The sequence below is a fragment of the Tyto alba genome, unplaced genomic scaffold, assembly GCF_018691265.1.
Source record: "Tyto alba isolate M040663 unplaced genomic scaffold, T.alba_DEE_v4.0 Super-Scaffold_7, whole genome shotgun sequence".
In the NCBI taxonomy this organism is placed as follows: Eukaryota; Metazoa; Chordata; class Aves; order Strigiformes; family Tytonidae; genus Tyto; species Tyto alba.
The window spans coordinates 42184212-42208154 of NW_024881328.1; the positions used below are offsets into that span (position 1 = coordinate 42184212).

Sequence of the window (23943 nt, forward strand, 5' to 3'; positions counted from 1 at the left end):
GAGCTGCCGAAGGGGCTGGATGAGGCCGGGGAGCCCCGGCTGCCACCCGGGATGGGGTTTGGCCACGCGAGGACTCGCAGCCCCCCCCGGCTGCCACCCCGCTTTCCTCTCGCCCTGGCGAAAACCCCGTCTCCTCCTGCGGCGCTGGAACTTTGGGAGCAGGAGGAGCCAACACCAGGAAGAGGAAATTTAATCATCGGATCCTGATTAAACCCAGGAAAAAACAAGGAGCGGGTAGGGAGAGCGGCAGCTCGCGTAGCCCGGGCCCTTCTGCTCACAGGGCCTGCTTGCCCCGATATTTCTCGCCCAGCCGCTTTTCTCCAAGGCTGTTCCAACACGAGATGGCCACCGGGATGGTATCGGTGGCCACCATCTCCAGCTGCACGTTGCATCCATCCCCGACTTGTTTCTTGCTCCCGATACCCCAGCATCCCTGTTGGGCAGCGCCAGGGTGTGATGCTCAATTAGTCCATGGGGTTTTAACGAGCACAGAGTGTTTGTTTTTTGATTTTTTTTTTTTTTTTTATTTTGGCTTTGGCTGCCTCGGGGTTGGAGCCGCTTCAAGCTTTGAAGCCGCCTCCTCAAACCGTGGTTAACTCAAGAAATGGGGTCGCGCGACTTGTTGCTTTAATAAGAATAAAGGTTTTGTTTTAGCGTTTTCCTCCGTGTTTCTTCCCTCTTGCAGGAATTCCCATCCCGGGAGAGGAGCACTGGGGGGATTTTTGCTCCGGTCCCAGACAGCATGGGGATGCGGGATGGGCACGGTGAGCTCCACCAGCACGGGCTGCGCCACGCCGCTTCGCTGCCCTCGCAGAAACGCATGAAAATGCAAAAAAAACCCAAAAAACAAAAAACAAAAAACCCCCCAAAACTAAAAACAAACCAAAACAACAACAAAAAAAAACCCTCAAGACCTAACAACCAGCCTGTAAAACCTAAATCGCCCGGTTTACACGGAAAAGGGCCCGCGGTGATTCCCACGCACGGCGCCGCGGCACCCCCCGTGCACGAGCGATGGCCCCCACCTGCGGGGGAGCGCTTTGTGCGGGGGCTCTCCTCGGCACCAAGGCTGCCCCCGCAAAGCCCCCACGCACGCCCGCTTAGCACGAGGACCGCCCCTCGCACAGGGCGCCCGCGCACCCGCGTTTTCCACGCTGGCTGCCCCTCGCACACGGACACTCCCACCCCACGCGTGTTACGCACCACACCACCACCACCCCCCCCCCCCCCCCAACCTCCTCCTTCCCCCTTAGCGGGGGGGGGGGGGGTGCTCTCGCTCCCTCCCATCTCAGCACACCCCCCCCCCACCCCCCCCACGCTCCCACGGACGGTGTGGGTTCCCGCGGTTGGCCCCGCCCCCTGACGTCAGCGCGGGCGCGGCGCGGGGCGGGGCGGGGCGGGCGGCGCGCGCGGCCCGTGCCCGGCGGGGAGGCGGGAGCGGGTCCCGGTCCCGGTCCCGGTCCCGGTCCCAGGTAAGCACCGCGCTGTGGTGCCGTGGGGAGTGGGGGGCACCACCGGCGGGAGCAGCTCCCCACGGGGGCTCTCGGTGCCGCCCCGCCGTCCACGGAAAACTTTGTGGCGGTGGCGCCGGGTGGGCGAGCGGCGGGAGTCGTCGTGTGTATGTCGTGTGTCGTGTCGTGTCGTGTCCCCCCCCCCCCCCCCCGCCACGCCGCGCTCGGATGGGAAAGCGGCTCCCGAGCTCGGCCGGTGCGGGCTCCGCGCCTCCGGTGACCCCGGGCTGCGCGGGGGGGTGCCACGCCACGCCACGCCACGCCGGGTGGGTGTGCGTGTGGAAAGCTGCGCGGGGTCGGGGGGCGCGGCGCGGGCGCGTCTGCGGGGGGGGGGGCGCGGGATGCGTGGGTGCGATCGCCCCGCGGGTGTGCGCGGTGGAGGTGTGCGAGGGATGGGGGACACCCCCCCCCCCCCCCCCTTCCAGCAGCATGTGCTTCGGGCTCTCTGCCCCCCACTCCTGCAGCCCCCCCCCCCCCACGGACACGCCTGCTGCGAGAAAACTTTTGCATGCGCCTGGGAGCATCGCCTGCTTTTTGGGGGGAGGGGGGTGCTTGCCCACCTCCCCCGCTCACTAGCCACCCTGCCAGCGCTTCCTGCTCGCCAGCCTGGCCCCAGACCTGTTGTCCCACTGGCAGGGGACCCGGGGGGGGGGGGGGTGATGGGGGCCAGGTCCCAGGGTGGGCACCCCGGCACCCACCGAGGACCCCGTGACAGCCGGGTGTCCTCCGGGGACAAGAATTTCCTGATGGGTTTGGCCCCTAAATTTGAGGTGATGTCGCCCAGCTGAGGCCGGAGGAGGCTGGGCTGGCTTTTCTTTCCTTCCTTATCTCATCAGCCACGGGTGGGCCGTTCCCTGTGAGTTTGGGGCTGGTTTTTTCTTTTTTTTTTTTTTTTTTTATTTCTTTTTTTTTGTCAACAGCGGGACGGTGGTGGTTGGGTTGCTGGTTTTGTGCCTCAGCCCTAGGTGAGCCGCGTTGCATCGAAGCCAGTTGCGGCCCCAGGGGTGTAAAAGGAGGTGGGATGCAGGAGCGTGCGGGTGCCCAGCGCAGCATCCGTGCTCTGCCGGGGGGGGGGAATGCTGAGGAAGCCCGTGTAACGCCCATCACCTCCCCTCCAGCCTGCCTTTCCTGGCTAACAGTACCTGAGATTTGCCATAATTAAGGCATGGCTACTAACGAGCGTGAGCGGCAGCTTGTGTAGAAGTTGGAGGGGGATGCGCGTTGTGTCGGTGTCCGTGTCTAGATAGAGAAACGTCCCCCTCCGCTCTGGAAAAATGACTCGTCCTTTATTTCCTAGTGCCGAACTGCACCAACAGGATGCTTAGATTTGCTTAAAAACAAAAAAAAAACCCACCCTGCTACTGAGAACAATGTCTTGTAGCTCTGAATACTTGCATCTCGTCCTGGCTCTTGCTCCCGTGTGGCAGCGTCGCTACCGGACCCTGCGTGGGTGCCCTCATGCAAAATCCCTGATAGCACCTTTTCTCTCTTTTTTTTTTTTTTTTTTTTTTTTTTTTCCCCTCTCTTTTCTCCTTTTCTCTCACCCTTCCCAACGGTTAGGTGCTCGCCCAGGGTCGCTGTGATTTTCCTACAGCGAGCTTTAACACCCCCAGCCACGAGCAGTGAGAGGACACGGTTGCCCACGGTGCTCACTGGTGCCCCACGCCACGGGCCTGGCAGCTTCCACTGAGCGCGTGTCCTCCCGGGTGGGGATTTTTTGCTGGCAAAGATGCCAGCTTTCCATATACATATATATATATATATATTTACAAAATGCCTCCAGTCGGGCCGTGGAAGAGAGTGTGCTTTTCAAAAATAGCAGCGTCGTTACTTTTAATCAAATAAAGCCTGAGCAGCGTGGAGTGATTGCAGCCGCTGCTTGCCTCTGTGCTTGACATCCTAATTATGTTTTCATTTTAATGAGAGGAAAACTATTTGCGAAGCAAAATATTTATTTTAGCCTGGTGGGGTTGTTCAGAAGAGCTTGTATCTATGTTAAGGAGGTGGTTTAGACACTGCGTTTTTTTAAATGAGAAAAGCATTTAAATACGGCAAGAAGCTTTTCATCACAGAAGCCTGTCTGCGCAAAGGGAGCTAGCAGCTGTAGAGATCAGGACGTGAAGGGGAATTTGCATCCTCTTTATACCTCTTATTTTCAAGAGGTCTGAAAGTTGCATCGCCTTCTGGTGGGGTGGGGTGGATTTCTGACAGCAGCTGAAACAGAAACGAATGCAAATAACCTCGCCTTGGAGTCTCTCAACCTCAGGTTTGGCACCTGCTTCTCCTCTCCTTTCCAAAACTCTGAAAACACCTGAGCTCAGCAAGCTGCTCTGGAGGTCCCCCCGGGAGATGCTGAGGAGGTGGGATGGGTTTCCAGCGGCTTGGAGGTTTGCTGTCCCTGCAAAGGGCGTGCTTTGGGGTGGCAGGGCTGGGTTGGGCAGTGTTGGGGCACCCGGCAGCATCGGGGAGGGGTGTCCGTGGTGGTGGAGGCCTCCCCCGAGCAGAGGGCTGGGCGTTTTTTGCACGTTGGCCGTGGATGGCAACTCCTCGAGGAGTTTTGCAGCCAAATGTTGGCTCCCTTTAGTGATGAGCGGCGAGCTTGAAAGAGGAGGGATCAGCCTGCTGGAAAATGTGTTTGCGCTTAAGTGGGATATATACAGCGAAACGTTCTTCAGGGCTTTGGGTCCGGTTTGCTCTTGAAAGCGGCTCGGAGGGGAAGTCCTGGAGGTGACGGGACAGAGGCCAACGTTAGGTTTTTGTAGGTGGCTTCGGTAGCATCACGAGCGTGTGGCTGCGGATGCCGAGCACCGGGTAGCGTGCTCCTTGCATTGCAGCAAAACGCCAGGCCCTGTGCCAGGCTGGTGGGTTCGTTGCAGGGGATTTGATGCAGGCTTGCAGGAGCAGCCTGGGGCGGGAGGTGGTGGATGCAGCAAGATTTTTATCGAGAGCGATGTGCTGCCTGGGGTGCCCTGCCCTCTGGACGATGCCCCGCCGTTGTTCGGGAGGCATCTTCGCCGTCAGTGCCAGCTGATGGACCCACCGGGGCTGCTCCCGAAAACACGCGGAATGAGATTTCGCCTTCGAAAGCACAAAACGTTAGAGCGCGCTCCTGGTCCCGGTGCGAGCGGGGGGGGGATGCTTCGCTTTTGCTCCCTTCTTGCGAACAAGCCCGGCGTTAACCCTGCCGAGGGGCCGGCGTCTGGGCACAGGGCTGTCATTGTTAGAGGACGTCAAAAGCACCGTGCCAGCCTTGGCCGGGGCAGGGAGCACGGAGCTGGCACGGGGAAAAACCCGCCGCCCGCCGTGGACGTGACTTGGGAGCAAAGCCCAGAGGGGCAGTGAAACCCCGGGTGTGCTGGGGTTGCTCCTCGCCGAGAGGACGGGTCCGATTTCTCTCCCAAAAGGACCTGAAGGGTTGGCACGGGGATGCAAGGGCAGCCTTGCTCCTTAATTACGGAGCTGCGGGGTTTATTAAATTCAAAAGTGCAAATCGCAGCCCGAGCTCGCTTTGTGGCCGTAAATAATGTTTGGTTTTTTTTTTTTTTTTAAAAATACAGAAGGAGAAAGCACTTGCAGGACCTGTAACTTTGGCTGATGGGAGCAGATCCTCCAGTGGGCACATGCATGTCCTGACAAGCCCCTCTCCTTCCAGCACAGAGACTCGGCTTTCTGAACAAGGTGGAGAGGCTTGCTCCCAGCAGGTCAGAGTCGCATCTGGTTTTCACTGAACGCTCGGGTGATGTCCCAGGTCCCAGTAACACCAGAAACATCCGCAGATCCACGCCAAGGGGTAATTTTTGAGGGTACCTGTGGCATCTATCCCTTCCCGTGGTCCTCATTTCTTCCAGTGGTCCTTGGGAATCAAGTGATTTCAGTGTATTTCGGCTCCCTTGGGCTTGTAAAGAAAAGTGTGGGAGGGTGTGTATGCTGCTGGCTGACAGCAACAGGAAAATGAAGGAGCACATGAAATCCCTTTGCTACTCTGGGCAGTTTGCAGGTCCAGCAGGCAGCCACGTTCCCCTGTGCGTTTTGATGGTGTTTCCAGGGTAAAATTGGGTTTTGATGGGTCAAAGAGCTGACCGTAAAACTTCCAACTCTCTCTCATCCTGTCTTTGGATTCACATTTTTCTTCCTCTGCTAGGAAGGTTGACGTTTTGGGTGAGGTGCATGTTTTTTGAAGAGATCACTGGTATCCCACAAAGCAGCATCTACTGGCTTTAATCCCGTTTTTTTGGTGGAAACGTAGCGCTGTCTGTGGGCCAGCCAGTCTGCTGCTCCTCCATTACAAACCCATTGGTCGACGTCTGTCCCCCACTCACGCAAAGTATTTCTATTTTTAATTTGCTGATTTCATTTAGATTTGTGCAAGGGATTATTTTTGGTGCCGAGAGGTAGTCATTCCCAGCTGGCACATCAGCAGGCTGCTGGGGAGCGTAACGCTCTCATTACCGATAGAAGAAAAGGAATTGCAAGTCCTAGGGCTAAATGTTCCTGCGTGCTCCTACGTGAGTAGGTGCTCCTGCTCTGCCCGGGCGAGGTGTTGCTTCAGACCCATCAGCAGGAAGGCGGTGCACGTTGCACCCCATCTCCTTTTTGCTGGCGACAGTTCGGCTGACGCACGCCGTCTTCGTGTGCGGATGATGGATGTGAGAGCAACTTCGTAGCCTCAAACCTGTAGATATTAAAAGGCAAAGGCGGAAGGTGGATGAGTTTTTTGTTTTTTTGTTTTTTTTTTTTTAGAATCTTGCCTGTGTTTCTTCATCTGGGTGCTTTGGCACAAGTTGGAGAGATGGTAATGCACGTCTGGTTTGCAGTCCTATTAAATGATGGGGGAAAACTATAATAATAATAATAATAATAATAATAATAATAATAATAATAATAATAATAATAATAATAATAATAATAATAAAATATGGAAGCCTTTCCTTTTCACAGTTCTCTGCAGGCTTTGAGGTTGCTTCCTCTGCCCCCTCCTGCCCCGCAGGAGGGTTGCCTTGGGGAGCATCCCATCATTTTCCAGAGGGGAGATCGCTGCCAGGAAGCAAAACCAGATGTTTTCTAGCTGACTCCAGAAAGCCCCCTCTCCACACAGCAAAGAGACGCGGCTGCGGTATGTGGTCGTTAGGCTGGGTTGCTCATCCCGTGCTGCAAACGAGCCCGGTGCAGCGCTATCCCTGCCCTCTCCCCGGTTTGCTCTCCGGGGGTAAATCCAGCAGCCGCCCTTCTCCCTTTCTGCCTGGCCAGCCTCACCGTATAAAGTGCTTTAGGTCATCTTTTTTTGGGGGGGGGGAAGGCGTCTGCATGGTGTGTGGCCTTGTTTGAACGACGCCGGCTGTTTCCTTAGGAACAGAAAAGGCTTTTTTGGAGTTGAACAATGGTGCGTCCCTGGCTCGGTCGGCTGGGAAAAGCAAGGCAGGAGGTGTTTGACGGTCGTTGCGGGGGGCTCGGGGGGGTGCGGGTGGGAGGGAGCACGAGCCATGTCACGTTGAGTTGGGGGGGGGGGGGGGATGAATCTGGAATAAGCCCAGGGATGGGTTGGGTTGGACCTCTTGGCAGACGTGGCTTTGGCAAGCGCCGGGGCTGGCCGGAGCATCTGTCAGTTCGCTCGGCGTGCTGGGAGAAGGTGCTCGAGTTGTCCATCTAAAAAACCACCCACGCCAGGTAAAGGGTAGAGGAAAGGAGGAAAAAGAGCAGGAATTTGAATAACTGATGCGGCAGTGGCCCAGGGAACTGAGACCGAAGCCTCCCAGGTCTCGCGTCCCTCCGGGAGTAAAAATAATCTGTTTGAGCTGGGGTTGGGTCTTTGTGGGGAGACGTTAAAACTTTAAGTCCCGCCTTGTTCCCGGCTCCTGTGCTGTCCTCTTCATTGATATCCGTTCCCAGAGCAGCAGGGGAGGGGGGACACTGGCTCCCTCGGCCCAAGGGCTACCGCAGCTATAATTAAACAAAGAGAAACTTTTTATTTTTTTGTAACTGATCCAGCTTCCGGAAAATGGCAGCTAGCTGAAGGGAGGGAAACAAAACAAGCCTTCGCCCGGCCAGAAAAAGCGTCCTCACCTCTGTGGCATTTCCTCGCTTTCTTTCCCCCCTTCGCCAGCCTCCCTCCCCAGCCCTTCGCATCCTGGCTGCCCCACTGAAAACCTGCCATCAGATTAGCCGTGCCGGGGTGGGGTTGCTCTCCGCCGGCCCGAGTAGCGGTTCCCAGCCGGCAGTGTGCATGCAAACCCAGCCTTGGAAATTGCTCTCTCTTCCCCCAAGCACCCTGCCTCCCTTCTCGAAACTCATGCTTTTTTTTTTTTTTTTTTTAACCCCCCTTTCCTGACAAAAAACCCCTACCCTTCACATTTTATTTATTTATTTTTCCTGTGCGTGTGGCTGCGCCTTTGGTGCAGTTTAAGCTATTAAAGTCCGTAAGAAAGGGCAGGGAGTATTCCCGGATGCACGTGGTCTGGGAGCAACCAGTCCTTGGCAATTCATAACGTTTGGAGTTAGGGGGGGGAAAAAAAAATAAAAATAAAAACAAAACCAACACTGTGTGGGTGCATCCCGCAAAAGAGGAGGAGGAGGGAGGGGATGTACGGGTGCATCCTGCAGCTTTTCTTCCTGAGTGCTGGCTCCTCCTCACCTGTGGATGCTTTTGGCTGCAGATTGCCTGGAATAATTTCCGGATGAGTGGTACCTCTGTAGGCATTCATCCCACCTTTGCTTGAACAGAGGAGGGCAAATAGGTTTGTTGGGGAAAGGGGATGAAAGCAGGGGGTCCCCAGCAATGGGGTGGGTTGTTTTTTGGGTGTTGTTTTTTTTGCTGTTTTTATTTTAATACCACCTTCCTGGGACCCGGCTCCTTTCTAGTACTTTGTAGCAGCTGTCCTTGTTGGGGAACAAAACAGCAGCAGCCAAAAAGCAAGCCTTTCTTTCGGCATTTGCAAGCGTTTTGCTTGGTTATCTCCAGGCAAGGGCCGCAGACAGACCAAGTATTTACTGTCCCTGGGAGATGGTGATTACCTCGTCAGCAAAATGGATAGCCCATGCTGCTGGCTCTGGCCTTGACCAGCTAATCATCCTAGGAGTTACGGGCAGTGTTGCTCATTGCCTGGAGCTCAGCACATCTGTTTTGCTCCAGACCAAGGGAAAGGTGCTCTGGATATAGGACATCAGCGTGGTGCATCTCCTTCCATGCATCCACCCTCCACAGCCTTGCCTGGGTCTTCTCCAGCTCTGCTGGGCATGTGGGTTCTGTTCTGCTCAGCTTGGAAGTAAAAAATTAAGATTTGGGGAATTTCTGGGGCTTGGGGGTGTTTTGGGGGGATTTTTTTTGTTCTTTTTTAATGTACTTGGAGTCAGCAAATGGGGCTGAGAAACAGCTTGGTGCCATCAATAAGTGCTTCCAAGTAATTTTTCCCTTCCAAGTCATTTTTCCCGTCTCTCCCGCTGCTCCCAAGGTGTGGCCCGTGCTCCCTAGAGAGAGCTGGAGCCGTGCTGGAGCGGCGTGCCTGAAAGTTAATTGCTGCTGAAAAACTCTTTAATTAACTCAATTAGCCAGACGGTCCATCTGGACTCTTGCAGTGCCTGGTGGGATCCCATGAAACAAGGCCACAGCTCCACCCCGGTGACAGCGTGGACACACTGACTCATTCAGGTCCCCAGGGGATGTGTTGTGGTCTCCAGTGCATCCCCTCTTGTGGACCCGCTGGGAATGTGAGGTGTTTTTCCAGGAGGAAAACCAAAAAATACCCGCGTTGATATTGAGCACAGATCCCAAATGCTTTTTGGGGTGGGGGGGTGTGCATCCCATTCCTGGCTCGTACCGCACACGTGGTTGCACCCGGTGCAGTGCAACTGCTGTGCAGTGCCGGCTGATTTTGGGGCTGTACAAGAGTGTCCTTTTGCCAGCACCTGCAATTATCTAGCAGAGAGAAATCCTATTTCAAGGCTGTGCCTGAAATCCCTTGAACTGAGGGGTTTGAAGGCCACTGAGTTTCTCAATCTCTGCTTCATCTCGTGGGTGGGTGGGTGAGTGAGCAGGGCTTGTGGTTTGTTTTTTTTTTTTTTTTTTTTTTGCTCCTCTTCCTGATTTTTAGCACCTTGCCCTGCAGCAGGACAGCCCTGTGGCTCCTCGGAGATGCGACTGGCCAGAGCAGCTGGTCCCTCTCTGCCTCCTGCTCTGCCTATTAATAGGAGCTATTAAAATGTTCACCAAATCCAGGATGCAGGACATGACTGGGCATGGAAACAGTGAGCAAAAAAAAGCTTTAGCCCAGCACGCTGTTTGAGCAGAGGAATGCAGGGCCCTGCAGCGGGGATTTGGGGAGGGAGGAGTGAGTTTAACCCCCTGTCTACAGTTGCCCTGCAGTGGGGGGTGACCTTTCTGTCCTGGCTTTACCTCCATGTGTTGACCCCTGTTTTAAACCATCACCTTACAAGCATTCCAGGGGAAAGCTGCTTGCCATCCTGCTGCTGGTTCTCCTGCTGCCTGGCCACAATGGGAAACCCCAGCGCAGGCAGGTGGAGATGCATCCTTTAGGTAACGGGGAAGGGTTGCATGTCCTGAGGGGTTTGGATACCAGTGGGTAACGCTGGGGGGGGGAAACTGAGGCACGGAGTATCGGCGTTGCCTGGGTTCGTACAGCAGTACAATCTGAGGGTTGAACCGTGGTCTCTACGGTCGTGGTGCCTGTGTGTTCAAAAATGGGCTCTAAAATCACTTTAAAAGTGCATTGGGAGAGAGGCGGGGGATGAATCGCTGTGTCCAGATCACTCTGCAGTCGGGCAGGCTGAAAAGAATAAAAATATTTGCAATTTGGCCTAATATTTTAAGGGATTGTGGCCGGAAGGCGGTGATGCCAGTGCTGCCTCAGATGGTCCCCTGGCTTGGAGGGGGAAGGAGAGGGGTTTGGCTTTGGGAAAGGGCGGGTGGTTCCCTGCTTAAGGCTGTTGTAAGGCAATTCAGCTTGTGAAATCAGGGCAGAGGGTAATTCCCTGCGGGGAGGCTGGCTGGCAGGCGGAGGCGATGCTGCTGGTCACTGCCGAGATGTTTGTATGCAGAGCATCCTCCTTTGGGCTGAGCATCCTCTGGCCAGCTCCTCCCCGGGTCCCCAGTAGTGCAAAGGAATCCGAGCGTCAGCCTTGTTTCTTTCTCCTCCTGTGGATGGGATGCGTAGGGGTCATTTGTACCCAGAGGTCTGAGCCCTAACAATTATAATTCCTACACGGTGCTGCAAACACCTCTTCCCCCCTTTTGCCTTTAAGCATAAAATCCTCATCCCTCTTCCTGCACAAAAAAATGTGAGTAATGCTAGAGAAATTTGGGATGAAGCCCAGCAGACATTCGGATATCCGGCTAAGCACGTCTCTGACTTCTGAACTAAAAGCTCCCAAATGAATAATGTGTCAGAAGAAACAGCAGATTTTGATGGGATTATATTTTATTTCGGTGCTCTGCTTTATCTCTCTTTAAACTTCAGTCTGCAAAACTTGGAAATGGCACTTTTTTTATCACGTCAGTATATTTGCTTTATGCTGAAGTACTAACACGTTATTAGTTGTCCTGTTGAAAACTAAGCTGACAGTAGTAAGCACAAAATTTAAAAAAAAAAAAAAAATAATTGCAGCTGTCGTGTAAATGCACACGATGAGTTTCGGTTGATAGTCTTTACATGGGCCCTGGGAGCTGTAAATGTTGTTTGTTAGCATCATGTGTGGACAAAATGCTGGATTCAGTGTAAAAGTGAGAGTTGGGGGGCTAAAATGCCAGTGGATGTTGCCCTTGGTAATAATGGGTGGCAGTGGCTGTTTCTCCCTTGGTTTTCTCCTCCTGGACGTTGCCAAAAAGTTTCCATTTCTTTCCTGTTGATCAAGTACTTAAGTAGTTCTTCTAAATATAAATCTGTCCTAGTGTGTGTCAGCTGTGCCTGGGATTTCACTACTTTTATGTGTCACTTCAAGCAAGTTTTAATTAAAAAAAAAAAAAAAAAATCCATCTGCATTGGTTTGATATTTAGGCTCTCTTTTCCCATCGAGAGCATGTCTAATTCTGGCCTGATCCTGCCCTTTGAGAGCAAAGTCCTTGAGGCTGCGTGTGGGCATCAGCTGGTTGTGCTGGAGAGCATCCCTCAGCTCCTGGAAAGCCCTTGCTGCCTCCTCTGCTTCTCCTTGCAGAGCTGCTCCACTGCTGGCCCCGAGATCTGCTGTGTTTCTGGACACGAGTGGCATTGAGATATGGAAGAGTTTGATCCTACAGGGCAGAAAATCCAGGGTGTTGCTGTGAAAGATGCTGAGAAAAGGGGGTGTTGTCTAGGTGAGATGGTGAAGATGGCCATGGATGGTGCCCTGGCATGTTGGTTGTACCTGGAATTGTCTTCTGTAGCCAAGAGCCTGCTGCTTATAGATTCCAACCCGTGCTTTAGATATAGAGCCAAAATTAAAATGCACGCATCGCTGTGGTTATCAAAGTAGCCTTGAAGGAGAGCTAGTGGTGGGATTGAAGTTGCTTTCCACAGAAATCAAAAACCGGAGCAGGTTCTCTGCTGCACGTGGCCAACATTCAGCATCTGTCCCTGAATACGTGTGGCTTTTTAACCTGATTTTAGTCCTCGCTTTCTAAAATGAGGCGTTCTTCTAGAGAAAATGGACAAGCCTTGGGCTTTTCTGTATCGCCCTGTCTGGCTGTCAGCAGCGGCTTTGTCTTTTTTTCCTCTAACACGGGCGCTTCTGTGTTGTCCTAAGACAACCCCGTACCACGGCTGAGAAATGCTTCACCCCTACTTCAGGCTGCAGTAATCCGAAATTCGGCGGTGTGGTGTGTTTTCTTAGAAATCTCAGCAGGAAGGATGGGAGCACCTGGCTCTCGGGCTCGATCAGGGAGGCTTGGAGGTTGCTCCGGGCCTCGTGTCTTGGGCTTGGGAAGTGGGGGCAAAGTACATCTCCTTGCAGCCTTGCCTGGGGCTGACCTCTTGGAGACAGCACGGAGGGAATAACTTGTCCTTTGGAAATACTCCCTCTGCAGTGGCTTAGAGTTGCCCATTTTTTAAGGGGATGCTCTTGCAAAGATGCATCGCCGTGGTTTGACGCGCACACGGGGAGGGTGTTTTGTGCTGGCGAGAAGTTCAGTGCAGAGAGTTGTAGAAACCGACTCCGGTCAACCACAAAAAGTCTGCTTTAAGCAGGGAGGGGTGGGGTGGGTGGAAATGATCTACCATTACTTTAAGATGACTTTCAGATGTCGTTTTCATTTCACCCATTGACTAATGCTGCAAAAACCTTGTCCGAGATTCAGCCCCACTTCGGCAACAAGAGGGATTTTGAGCAAAGGGGAGATTTTGACAAATTTTATGTAATTTAATGTGTCTGTGCCCAAGCATCTTGGTAGAGGGGGGCATCTTTTCCCCAAAATGGCTCACCCTTTTTGTCAAGGAGTATGACCTGGCACAGAGAAGCAGCATGTCTTTGGCATTGGCACATGGTGGAGGCTGCAGAGAATGGTCGCAGGCTCTCATTTCATACCACATTAATTCTGAGAGCGTCCCGACCAGGGCCTCATGCTGTTTTAACTGACGTAAAACTAAACAGGTCAAAGTGCGTAACTTTGTTTGCAGATAAACCCTTCCAATAAACGCTCGGGTCTTAAAATTATGAAATTGGTTTCTTATCAGGCATCTGACCCATGATGATGGGATTGAGCAGCTTTTAACCTGGCGAGACCAAAACAACAAACTCTGGGTGGGTGGTGTTATTTTGGGGTTTTCCCCTTCGTGGCACTGTTGATGTTATGGAAAGTGCTTGGAGCCACTGCTTGGATTGTATCTGGCCTCTCTCACTCCCAGGTTGCGTTCCCCTCAAGTTAATTTGCAGGTTGCACGAAGCCTCTGTGCAGTTTGACGGGCTTTAATTTCAGGGGTAACTAATTAAACAGTGAGGCGTGGCGTTTGCTCTTGGGTTGCATAAACACAAGCCTGTTTTGGTTTATCCCAGACAGAGGTGGGTGCCTGCACCTGGAAAGCCAATTCCCACCTGTGGACAAGCTCTAATCTAAATTAAGGCAGGGAGTTTGCTCCTAAAAACCACCTTTAATTAGCCACGTGGTCTTTTGTGCCCATGTAATGAGTCTGGTGTTAAAAGCATGCTCTGAATTGAAGCAGGAACGCTTTCTGGGATGGGTCTGCAACTTGCTGGATTTGCAGGTGAGATCAAATTGAAAGATGGGAGTTTTTTGCAGCAGGTCCTAATCCACGCTCTGGGTTGGAGCAGGCATCTGTTCTCACGTCCACTTCTTGCTCTACACCTCCTGAATGGCAGCGTCACCGGGGGGTTTGCTCTCCCGGGATCTTACTGCTCCCCACGAGCTTGCCCTCTTCCCAACATGGGTTTGTGGACCAGGGATTGGGTAGATCCCATGGAACGAGCAACCCGTGGTCCATCTTAACCCCGCACATTGCTTTCCTATGAGAAGACCATCAGCTCCAGCAAAGAGTTAAGCTGCTTAAACCCAGCTCGTGGGGAATCTGGTTTGGACATGTTTACCAAGGACAAGTGCTTAAAAAAGCCCCCCCTGTTTTGAGGAAATTCATTGCAATGTGCTGACTGCATTTGTTTCTGCCTAATTCAGGCTCGTGATGCTTTTTGGCTCCTGTCAGCATTTTCAGCGTAGCTGAAGGTGTTGTGTAATCCACCAACAGATCAGTTACCTGGACTAATCAGCAAGGTGTGTAAGAATATTAAATCAAGGGTAAGCTTTTGCACGAGCTCATTGCTTGAATGAGTTTTTTGGTTTGATAATCCAAAGAGGTTTTATTCATTACAAGAGAGTGGCTGCTAGGGGGTGGCTGCTCAGTGTCCGTGGGCATGCTCAGGCAGCCAGCTGGGAACAAAACCCCTTTTTTTCCCTAAAATGGACCTCCTGACTGAGGTCAGGAGCAAGTCCAGCTGACCTGGGGCCCGCGGCCGTGTCCTGGCTACCTGCTTATAAAGTCACCTTTATGGGTGGCTGCCACATCCCCATCTTAATCGTGGCATCTGTCTGGAGTGCAGCCCTCTCTTTTTAAACGCCGAGCAGGTCAGGTAAGTCCAGAGGACCGAGCAGGAGTGATGGTTCAGCCTTTGATGTTCTTTGAGCAGGGAAGTGGTCGGTGTGGAGAGGATGTGTCTTGGTGGAGTACTCGGTCAAGGAGAGCTGCACGGAGTTGGCTACGCGCTGGTCTACGGTTGAGTTGGAGCTAGCTCGTCTCTGGTGGACTAGCTCATCTCTGGAGCTTTTTGTTGTCCCCTTTGTGTGTCACTGCATCTGTTATGGTGCCAGCCTCCCCAGCCAGGAGCACAAGTGGCTTTCCTGTGCCTGCCCTTCTCTGGTCACGCTGGTGGGACTGGTTTCCCAACCTTGCAGCTGGGAACAAGGAGAGCACGTGGCTCTGCGCATTGCACCAGCAGTTCAGCTGAGAACAGCTACTTCTTTCCATCAGACAAAGACGAAATTAGTGGAGGGTGATGGAGACAGGGCTCTGAAGTGTTGATGCAGTTAAGCTCCGTCATCATCTCCATTTGGGGGGAAGCACAGCTTTTCACAGACTCGGTTGCTTCAGCTTTTGACAACTCTTGAAGTCCAAATTAGCATTCAAATTATCTAAGTAAGGAGACACTGCCGGTACTGTGGCCCTAAGGGTAGCGTGATAGTGAGTTGTTTCAAGATTTTTTCAATGAAAGCCTTTTACCGTGCTTCAAGTTTTCATTGCCCCGGTTAATTCGGTGTCTTGAGATGGGGAGGGAGGGGTTTGGGTGGCCCCCCTCAAGTGCACCAGATGTTAATGAGATGGTTCTTGGAGCACCCGTGAAGCCAGGAAACCATTTTCCCTCCCCTTGTCCTTAGCCTGTTCCTTGTGGATGTTGACCCGAGATCTCATGGGTGACCATGACATCTTTTCCACTGCAACATCACCCAGGGAGTGGTGCGTATGCTTTTTCCTGGTGATGATCCTAGGTGGGGCCACAGCACACTGTTCCTACCGTTCCTCCATCAACCGAGAGCGTGCTGGCAACAGCTGGAGAGCTTTGTCCCCCTCATCCCTGCTCCGGAGCAGTTTGTGCAGACATCTGTGCCAGGGTGCAAACGTGCCCTTAGATTAACCTGCCGGTTAGTCTGCAGTGCTGGAAAAAAAAAAAAAAAAAAAAAAGAGTTCTCTTCCTCCTCTTCCAAGGCAGAGGATGATGACTGTGAGCCATGGGCGGGATGTCTGTTGTCAGACAAGACCATTTTTTCTTTAAAAGTGTGTCTGTGTGGCCAGCAGCTGGATTGTGGCTCTGGAAATCTCTGTTTTGTTTCTCCTCTGCTACCGACTGCCTGCGTGAGCTTGTGCTGTTGCCTGATTTGGCTCAAATCTGAGTCCCTCTGGTTTGAAAGACACCTGGTCCTTGCTTTTGGCCCGAAGCACCCCTCAGGGGCAGTCTTGCTTCGGCCGTTGGCTGAGCTCTTGGGCTTGTGAAGGACTTCGGAGGGTCTGCAAGGGTTTGGAGGGAGAAGGTACCCTCCTGAGCTCCCCTTCCCTCCAAAGGTTTTAAATTTGAGTTTGCGGCTTTTATGTTTAACTCCCAGGACCTCAGCAGTGGATATGATTTTGAGTTGTCATGCTTTTGTTGGTCCACGTGGAGACTTGGCTGGAACAAACTCCTTACCTTGGCAGAGGAAGGTCCATCCACAGCTCCCTGTTAAAAAAAAAAAGGGAACACCTTTGGGACTGCCCCACTCGAATTAAGAAGTGTTTTTAGTTTTGTAAGAGCATTAAGCAGACAGTAGGGAGAGAATGGATATGGGCTGAACTCTGCCTCTTCTGATATGAGGGCTAGTGGACATCGGATGGAGCTTGTGAGAGCCTGTTCCTGGTGCAGGTGGGTTTTCTACTGCCCGGGCAGCAGACCCCCGGAGTTCCTTGCTGAAGGACATCGTGGAGGCAAAAAATATATGAGGGTTCAAGGCAAGACTGACCAAGTCCTTCCCTGGGAGAGAGGAGCAGCTGAGGTTGCAAAATGGGCAGAGCCCTCTCTGTTGAGGTCTTCTCCTTTGGTCACGTTGCTTCACCACCAGATGTTTGGACAGACACTATTTTTTAAATTTTATTTTTTTACTGATTTTGTGCAATGGAGAAGTCTGTTCTTAGGGTGTGCCAGGAGGTACCCCGCTCTCCGTGCCGGGGTTTTGGCAGCATCGACTGCACCGAGGACTCTGCCACGGGACACATCCCTCTGCCTTGTTTTGTTGGGGGTACCAGAGGGGGTGAGTGGTCTTGCAGCTTCTGGTAGCCTTGAAACCATGGAGGCAAGCGCAGCTTTATTTACTTCCCTGCTAGATTATCAGCACTCGCGTGCATGTGATGGTTTTATTGCTGGGAAGCATTGCTGTCGGGTAGTTGGAGCTGGGCTCTCAGCCCAGGAGCACCCTTTTTATGGCTCTATAAACCTTATGAGGGTTCCTGCCGCGTACAGCCCCTGCCAGCACCTTCCTACGCTTGCAGGCTTTCTAAACCTTTGCCACACTGGCACCGTTTTTCAGTGATTTGGGGGGAGGGCTTTGAAGCTGCTGTGGATGCTCGAGGGTGGTACCTGTATCTTTGGGAACCTCCTGCGCCTTGGCACTGAGCGCATCTGTGCTGCTGTCTGCCTGATGCCAAGACGCCCAACTTCCCTCGCCACGAGCGGCTCTCAGGCTGGACCCGACCCAGGCTCATTGGCTTCTGCAGTGCTTTCTGCTGACTCTGTGGCGGATTGTATGGGACACGGGTGACCAAAATCAGCGGGTGGGTGCTTGGCAGCAACAGGAGGTCCTGCAGGGAAAGCTCTCTCCCCCCCCTTCCTGCCCTCTCCAAAGACGCCTAATCTATATTTGAGTCACTTGAAAGTCAAGCGTTGGAGATGGATATCCAACGGGACTCATGCTCCAAAATAGTTGCTATAAAAGGAAACTTTCCCATCTTTCCTGCTTCGCTCACAACGGTGACATCCCCATCAAGGAGGCTGTAACAGACACCAGGTGCCAGCAGACACCGGCAACACATGTTTAGCCATAATCACTTTTTTTGATCTTTTTTTTCCCTTCTACCTCTGCCCCATCAAACCTGCCGTGTTTGGCTTGCCCTCACCTGGCAGCCGGCAGGAGCTGAGCCAAGCTTAAGCTTGTAGGCAGGATTATTCCCTGGGGCTGGGAGGGATGCTGTAGCCTGAGGCTGTGCTCTCCATTCCCATGAGCATCCCCACCACTTGCCACTCACGGTGGGGATCGGGTCCAAAGCAAACCCCTAGGAGATGAGAGTGCTGCTACGAGAGAGGTGGCAAGTCCTGATAATTCTGCAAGTCCCTTCTCTTTTGCTAGAAAAGGTAAAAAACCGACACAGCTTCTGTTCTGGCGTATCGGCAGCTCCAAGGCTTGTTCGGGACATGCGTGAGTTCACGCTAATGTGTTCTTTCTGGTACAAAGAGCTTGTGTTTTGTGTTGTCTTAAGGGGTGGTTTACCTTTGGTTGGGATTTTTTTGTGTTTTCTTTTTTGAAGATTAAAGCATTGGCTTTGCAAAGGAGTAGCAAAGTAAGAGGAGGAGATAAGAGAAAGTCGACAAGGTCAGGAATCACTAGGGTACGCGGCATTGCTGGCATGGAACGTGCAAAATGCCTGGCCCGAGATTCTGGAGGGGAAAAAAACAAGAGCAGCCAGGTCTTCCCCACCCACCTTCACCAGCAAGGCTGAAACTGCCTTACGGAAGAGGTCAGGATCGTGGGGAGCTGAGATGCTTTGTCTCCAGGACAGAGGAGAGGGAGGAGAGGAATTGTCCTGTACTCCCACCTAACCAAAACCTATTGTTCCTTGCTGGCACTCAGCTGCCACCAATATTTGGAGACCCCTGAGGGCGTCCCATGTCCAGAAGATACCTCGCTGTGCTGCAGGTCCATGGTGTCCTGCAGTGATTGCTCTGGGCAGGCGGGAGGTCCCTTGGTGGTGGTAAGTGATGGAGATGCAGCACAGTCAAGGTGATCTTTCCCAGCGCTGCACCGTGCCTTGAGAGGACCTTGGGCCATACCGCCCTCACGGGGGCTTTGCGTGGCCAGTCGTGGAAGTGGGGAGTCAGCCACGGATCCATCCTTCTGGGACTGACCTCAGAGATGAGCTGCAAGAGCCATCCGTCTGTCCACCTTGCCAGCAAGAGGTCTCCAGCAGTTTGGAAAGCTGTCCCAGTCTTGTAGGAGGCTGCAGAGGGCCTAGTGCTGACGTTACCAATGTAGAGGATGCTGTGTTTTTCATCTCCTGGTATGTGCTGGAGGATCTGTTAATACAAGCATGGAAAAAGCAGACAGATCTCTAGACGATCAGATCATTTTCTCCTAGGTGGAAGTGTGTTGAGCAACTTCAGCCCAGTGGCCAAGGTTGTGTTGTAGCATAGTCATGAGGAAGCTCTTGAAGGTGAAGAACCTGCAGGGCAAAACCCACAAGTTCCTACATGAGATTGTTCGCTAAAATTTGTCAATTTTAGCTGAAAAAAAAGGCCAAAAATGGCCTCTTTTGGAGGCCATTGCACATTGCAATGACAGGATCTGGTTGGTGTTGGTGCTCCCAGGCGCATCTTCTGGCATTTCCCTGAGCAGGCAGTCATCAGCTCCTTCAGGGCTGGGGTGTCCCCTGTGCATGTCCCCTGGGTTTCCAGGAGGAGTCTCTTCTGCGACTGCTTCCGTAGTCTCGAGTTACTTAAGGTTTTGAGGCTGTGATAAAAGCGACATTTTCAGTAAATTCGTTGTGTAGGATGAATGTGCTCTGTGGGTAGCACTGTGGCTCTGGGAAATGAATTTCTAGCTACAAAAAGTTGAATTCACTTGTATTTAAGTAAAGCTGACTGTTTTTAAAAGAAACCTCCAAAAACACTTCTGTGTTTGCAGGAGAGCCAGAGGAGCTTGACTTTGGAGAAGGAAAAGGCAAATTAAAAGCCATTAGCAAGAAGTGCTTGCAGTTGGTCTTGGCTTTGGTGTGGGCAGAGGATGATGAGTGATTGATTAGAAGCTCTTTCTTCTCTTTCCACCTTTCAGTTTTGTGGCTGAGGGTAGGTGGAGGATTTCCCCTGGAGTTGTACCATGGGTTTTAGGGCTTGAGGGGCTTTTTATGCATTACCTAGGGAGAACAGGCATGGTAGTTATTGCAAGGTTGACGTGTATTGTGTCGTCGTGGCTCCTGTTCCTGATGCTTCCCATGGACGCGTGTGCTGTGGTGGGATGGACCCTGCAGCCCCTGGCTGGGCCGAGCTCCAGGGAGGGCTGGGAGGTGTGGGATGGGCAGAGATGTGCATCAGTCCTCCCCACCTCCCTTTGCTGGTGGCAGGTACCACGTACTGCCCTAGCTTTGGCTGCCCGTGGAAGGACCTGGCTCCATCTCCAGCCCCGGTGGTGCTTGGTACCGCCCAGCCCTCCCAGGTCTTATCAGCCTGAATTCTTGGCAGTCAGGGGTTTTCCATCACTGAGGCTTTTGGAGGGGTCCTCTCCCCCTTACGCAGGACCGCAGTCAGTGCCTGTTGAAGACGTCCCCTTGGCCAGCAGCAGATCTTGCTTCTCGCCCTCAAGGTTTGGTCTTTCAGGTGTTCCCGTGTTTTTATGGCATTTCTTTGCTCGCAGACGTGGGGCTTAAAACTACCAGTGAGTATTTTTCCTGGGACTGCTTTTCTTTGCTAACCCTGCTCACGCTGGCCGGAGGCTCGCGCTGTGTCTCTGATTTATAGCTCGGTGTCCAGGCAGAGGTAGGTCCGTACCATAATCCCATCAGGACCAGCTTGGCGTGATGGATGGAACTGGGAGGACTGGGGGGGACAGGGCTCTGCTGCTGGCCCTGCCGTGCCACCGTCAGCCTGCGCTGGGGGGGCTCCCCTGGGCCTGCGGGGCCGGGAGGGGAAAGCCTGCGGTTGGGTTTCCGGGCTAAGCCATACCAGAGAGTTTGCAGAAGTTATTTTTAACCTTTTCTGTGCCACTGCACGCCTGGAAATGCAGTGATTTCAGTTAGAAAGCTGAATGCTGTGCATTCATTCAAATGCCGCAGGAAAAATACCTTTGCGGGGGTTTTTTTTTGAATAGGTTTTAATAAGCGTTTTGTTTTAGGGTTTTTTTTTTTTTGCCTTTTTTTTAATAGGTGCTACACCATCATCAGCTCTAGGCCCTCCCCAAACCTGCTGCTGCTCCGTGCCTGGTGGAGAGGAGATCCAGAAGCAGGTAGCGCACTGATTCAAGACCCTGGAGATCCTCGCTGCTCCCCAGCTTGCTCACAGCAGCATTTATACGCCTTGAGAAGTAGCCAGCCTCTCTGCAGAGAGGAGCACGGCGAGGTCTGTCTGCCTGTCCCATCTGTCCCTCCCCCCAAAACCTTATTCATAGCCCCAGCTAATGCAAAGTTAAATCCATGCTCCGCAAGTCCCTGCTGAAGACAGCTCTGCTGTTCCCCCGACGGGTGACTCACAGGATGGGCGTCCCCGGGGAGCAGAAGCCCAGCAGATGGGGAGGGGAGGTGACACAGCCGCTGTGTCACCCCACGCTGATGCCAGCGTAGGAGCAAGGGGCGTCTGGAGAGAAGCCCTGCAGCCCCCCCACCGCGCCGGTCCGAGGGCAGCAGCATCCCTGCCCGTTCTGTGCCCCAAGAAGCCAGTGAGGATTCACAGGGTGCCAGCCAGCAGCTAGCCGGGGCTTCCCTAAAGCTTTGCCCAGCCCTCAGCAAAGCCCGTTTAGGATTTTGGAAGGAATAGTGACGTGGCTGGTACCGTGGGGTGTAACCACCATGCAGCCCCCACCCGGGCGCCTGCTGCCTGCAGAGCTGCCTGTTGGATTTGTCGGGGTGGGGGGAGGCACACAGCACGTCCTCCTGGCTTGCACGGTTGGATTCTACCCTGCAGCATCGCCTTTTCCTTGTGGGAGGGGGGAAAAGAACAAAAAAAAAAAATGGTGTGAAAAGTGGGTGCCTCTGAGGTGGTTGCATGACGAGATGCTGTCGCCTTCCCCGCGCGCGTGGGGCGAGCTCTGGTCGCTTCACCAGTTTCCTTCCCTTCCCCCCCACCCTCATTCACTTCAGACGCTGTTTATGGCTTTGGGTAAACACATGGGGCTGGGTTTTTCCTAGTCTATATTTAATCTTGGCCTCTATTTAAAGTGCTTTCAGAGGAGTTTGCAGACCGTTGTCTCAGCTGTGGCTGCAGAATTGATTTCTAAACAAATCTCTCCTCGTCCACCTTTGTTTCCCCCCACGCTGCTCCTGACTGTCCCCTTTCGTTATCACATAGCCCAGGTTTGAAGGCTTGCTGGTTTTCTGTCCTGGCTCTGCGTTCAGAAACATCTCCAGCCCGTCCCCCGGGGCTGCCAGCTCCAAAACTTGGCTCCCACCCCAGTTCCACCCACGGGGGGCATGCACCCACATCCTTTCCTGTGTGTGAGAGCGTTACTACATCCAGAATGGACCGAAACGCAGCCAAGATGCTGCTTTCAGGAGAGAAAATACCTTTCCATAATTGCTCATTTTGATGTATGTTCTTGCAGCCTTTTGAGACTGTAGGGTGCGTGTAGGGTGGATCTTTCCAGCTGTTTTTCCACACAGTCACATCTGTCCAGACCTTTAGCATAAAGGTTCCCAAATAGTTACATAAAATCGAGACAGGGGAGCATCCCTGCAAATGCTAGGCACTGGCGAGGCGTGTGGATACATGGGTGAGAGTTGTCAATGCACAGGCTGTAATGATTGATACAAAAAATTATTTGGCACTGAACTACTAGGCAGGCGTTTAAAAATATATTCGTGGCTTGCAGTTTGATTCACGGGAGAAATCACCTGCCCGTCCCTGGTTTCCTTCTTGCTTTGTGCGGTGCTCACAAAGCAGAGGTGACCTTTGCGCTGTCAAAGTGTTGTGTTGTTTTTTTTTTTTGTTTGTTTTGTTTTGTTTTTTTAACAGGATTGTGTGCAAGCATTGCTAAAATCGGTGAAAACTTTGCCACTTGAGCTATTTCTGTGATGACGATGTTGCACACCTCATGCTGGATTTTTTGCCTATGTAGCTTGAACCCTCCAGCTAGGGAGAAAAAAAAAATCACCCTGCAGGAGCCTACCTCGTGTCTGCAGGGTCTCTTTAGGGGGAGGCAGTAAGTGTTTAGGTTCTTTGCTGGAAAACTTGCAAGCCCAAACAGTGCCTTGCGTTAATGAGAAACAACACCCTGCCCACCGTGGTGGTGCTTTGCAAAAGGGTGAGCTGGATGGGCAGCAAACCGTGTTAGCTCACCAGAGCATCTTTCCTCCCTTCCTCGCTTCCCACTGGCTGCTTACTGCTTTTTCTCGCCGCTGACGGCAGCTCCAAGTCCCCTGTTTTACCTGGCCTGGCTCTGATAAGCACAGTCTTGACTCAAAGCCTGGTTTCTCTGTATTTAGTGCCTGCCAAGCCCTCTCCCCTTGGAGTGCTCCCAGCAGGACAGGGAGCAATGCTCTTCTCAAAGGGAAAAGTGTTTGCCCACAAGTTTTCCCTTCCCTTTTCTGGCTGGAGCCTGGTGCATCCCTTCCAGCTAACTGCATTCCCGGCATACCGGCCCAGGGGATGGCTTGGGAAGCATTTCACGCGGGCTGGAGTATCTCCTGCTCAGGCTCTCCCCTGCAGATTCCCTCTTACTGCATTCCAGAAAAGGGCACAGAATCCTTCAGGGCTTGCTGCTCCTCCTCGCTGTGCCGGTGGAGAAACACCCGCTGGTTTAATAACAGCCGGCTGCAGCCAAAGCATTTGGCACTTGTCTTCGTGTTTCCATCAGCTCTGTGTTCCCACGTGAGGAATTTGGGTTTGGAGGTTATTTTCTGCTTGATCTGATTTTTCAAGCAGAGGGAGGGAAAAAAAAAAAAAAAAAAATAGAATTGCATGGGAGGGGGAGAAAGAAAAAGTAGTGTTAGGAGTGGATGAAAAGCCCTCTCGGTGCTAGACTAAAGCGAGGGATTTTGATACAACTTTTAATTGCACAGGGTTTTATTTTTAAGAGCTGTCGGTGCTTTGCAGCCAGGCTGGAGTTTTGTGGCAGGTCTCTAGGGAGCAGGATGGAGGGATGCTGGATGGCAGGATTTACCAGGGTGATGCCAGGTATGTCGGATCACATACCTCCTCCCTGGTGCAAACCTGGAGGAGCAGAGCAGGGCTCGGGCTCTGTGCTCCAGCCTTGCCTTCAGCTAGCAGAGAGGCACCAGGCTTGCCTGCTCGCCCACGTGCTCCTGGCCATTCTGGCCACCCTCCAAGCTCCAGAGAACACACATGGGTGACCCCCAGAAAGGATTTTACAGAGGGCTTGCTTCAGCCACGATGTTGGCGGTCGAAGTGCTGACATTTTCTGCGGGCAGCGGGAAATGGGTTAATTTTGCTCTCGCCTCTGGCATCCTGATGCAGCTGCTCTTCTGTGGGGTTTCTGGAAGGGTTT

The 23943-nt window shown here is 52.9% G+C and overlaps 1 protein-coding gene across 4 annotated transcripts in view; it reads left to right on the top strand.

Moving 5' to 3' along the window:
• Positions 1-1405: 1405 nt before the first annotated feature.
• The window catches only part of SH3BP4 (SH3 domain binding protein 4), a 36741-nt gene continuing 14203 nt past the window's right edge, over positions 1406-23943 (top strand). The window contains exons 1-3 of one of the 4 annotated variants that reach the window (XM_042784247.1): positions 1423-1472; positions 5069-5212; positions 20651-20843. The gene's annotated coding sequence lies outside the window, so the exon portion shown is untranslated. Of the gene's footprint in view, positions 1473-4590; positions 4607-5068; positions 5213-20650; positions 20844-23943 lie in introns of those variants that run through there. The other 3 variants (XM_042784249.1, XM_042784248.1, XM_033007346.2) reach the window with 3 other exon arrangements.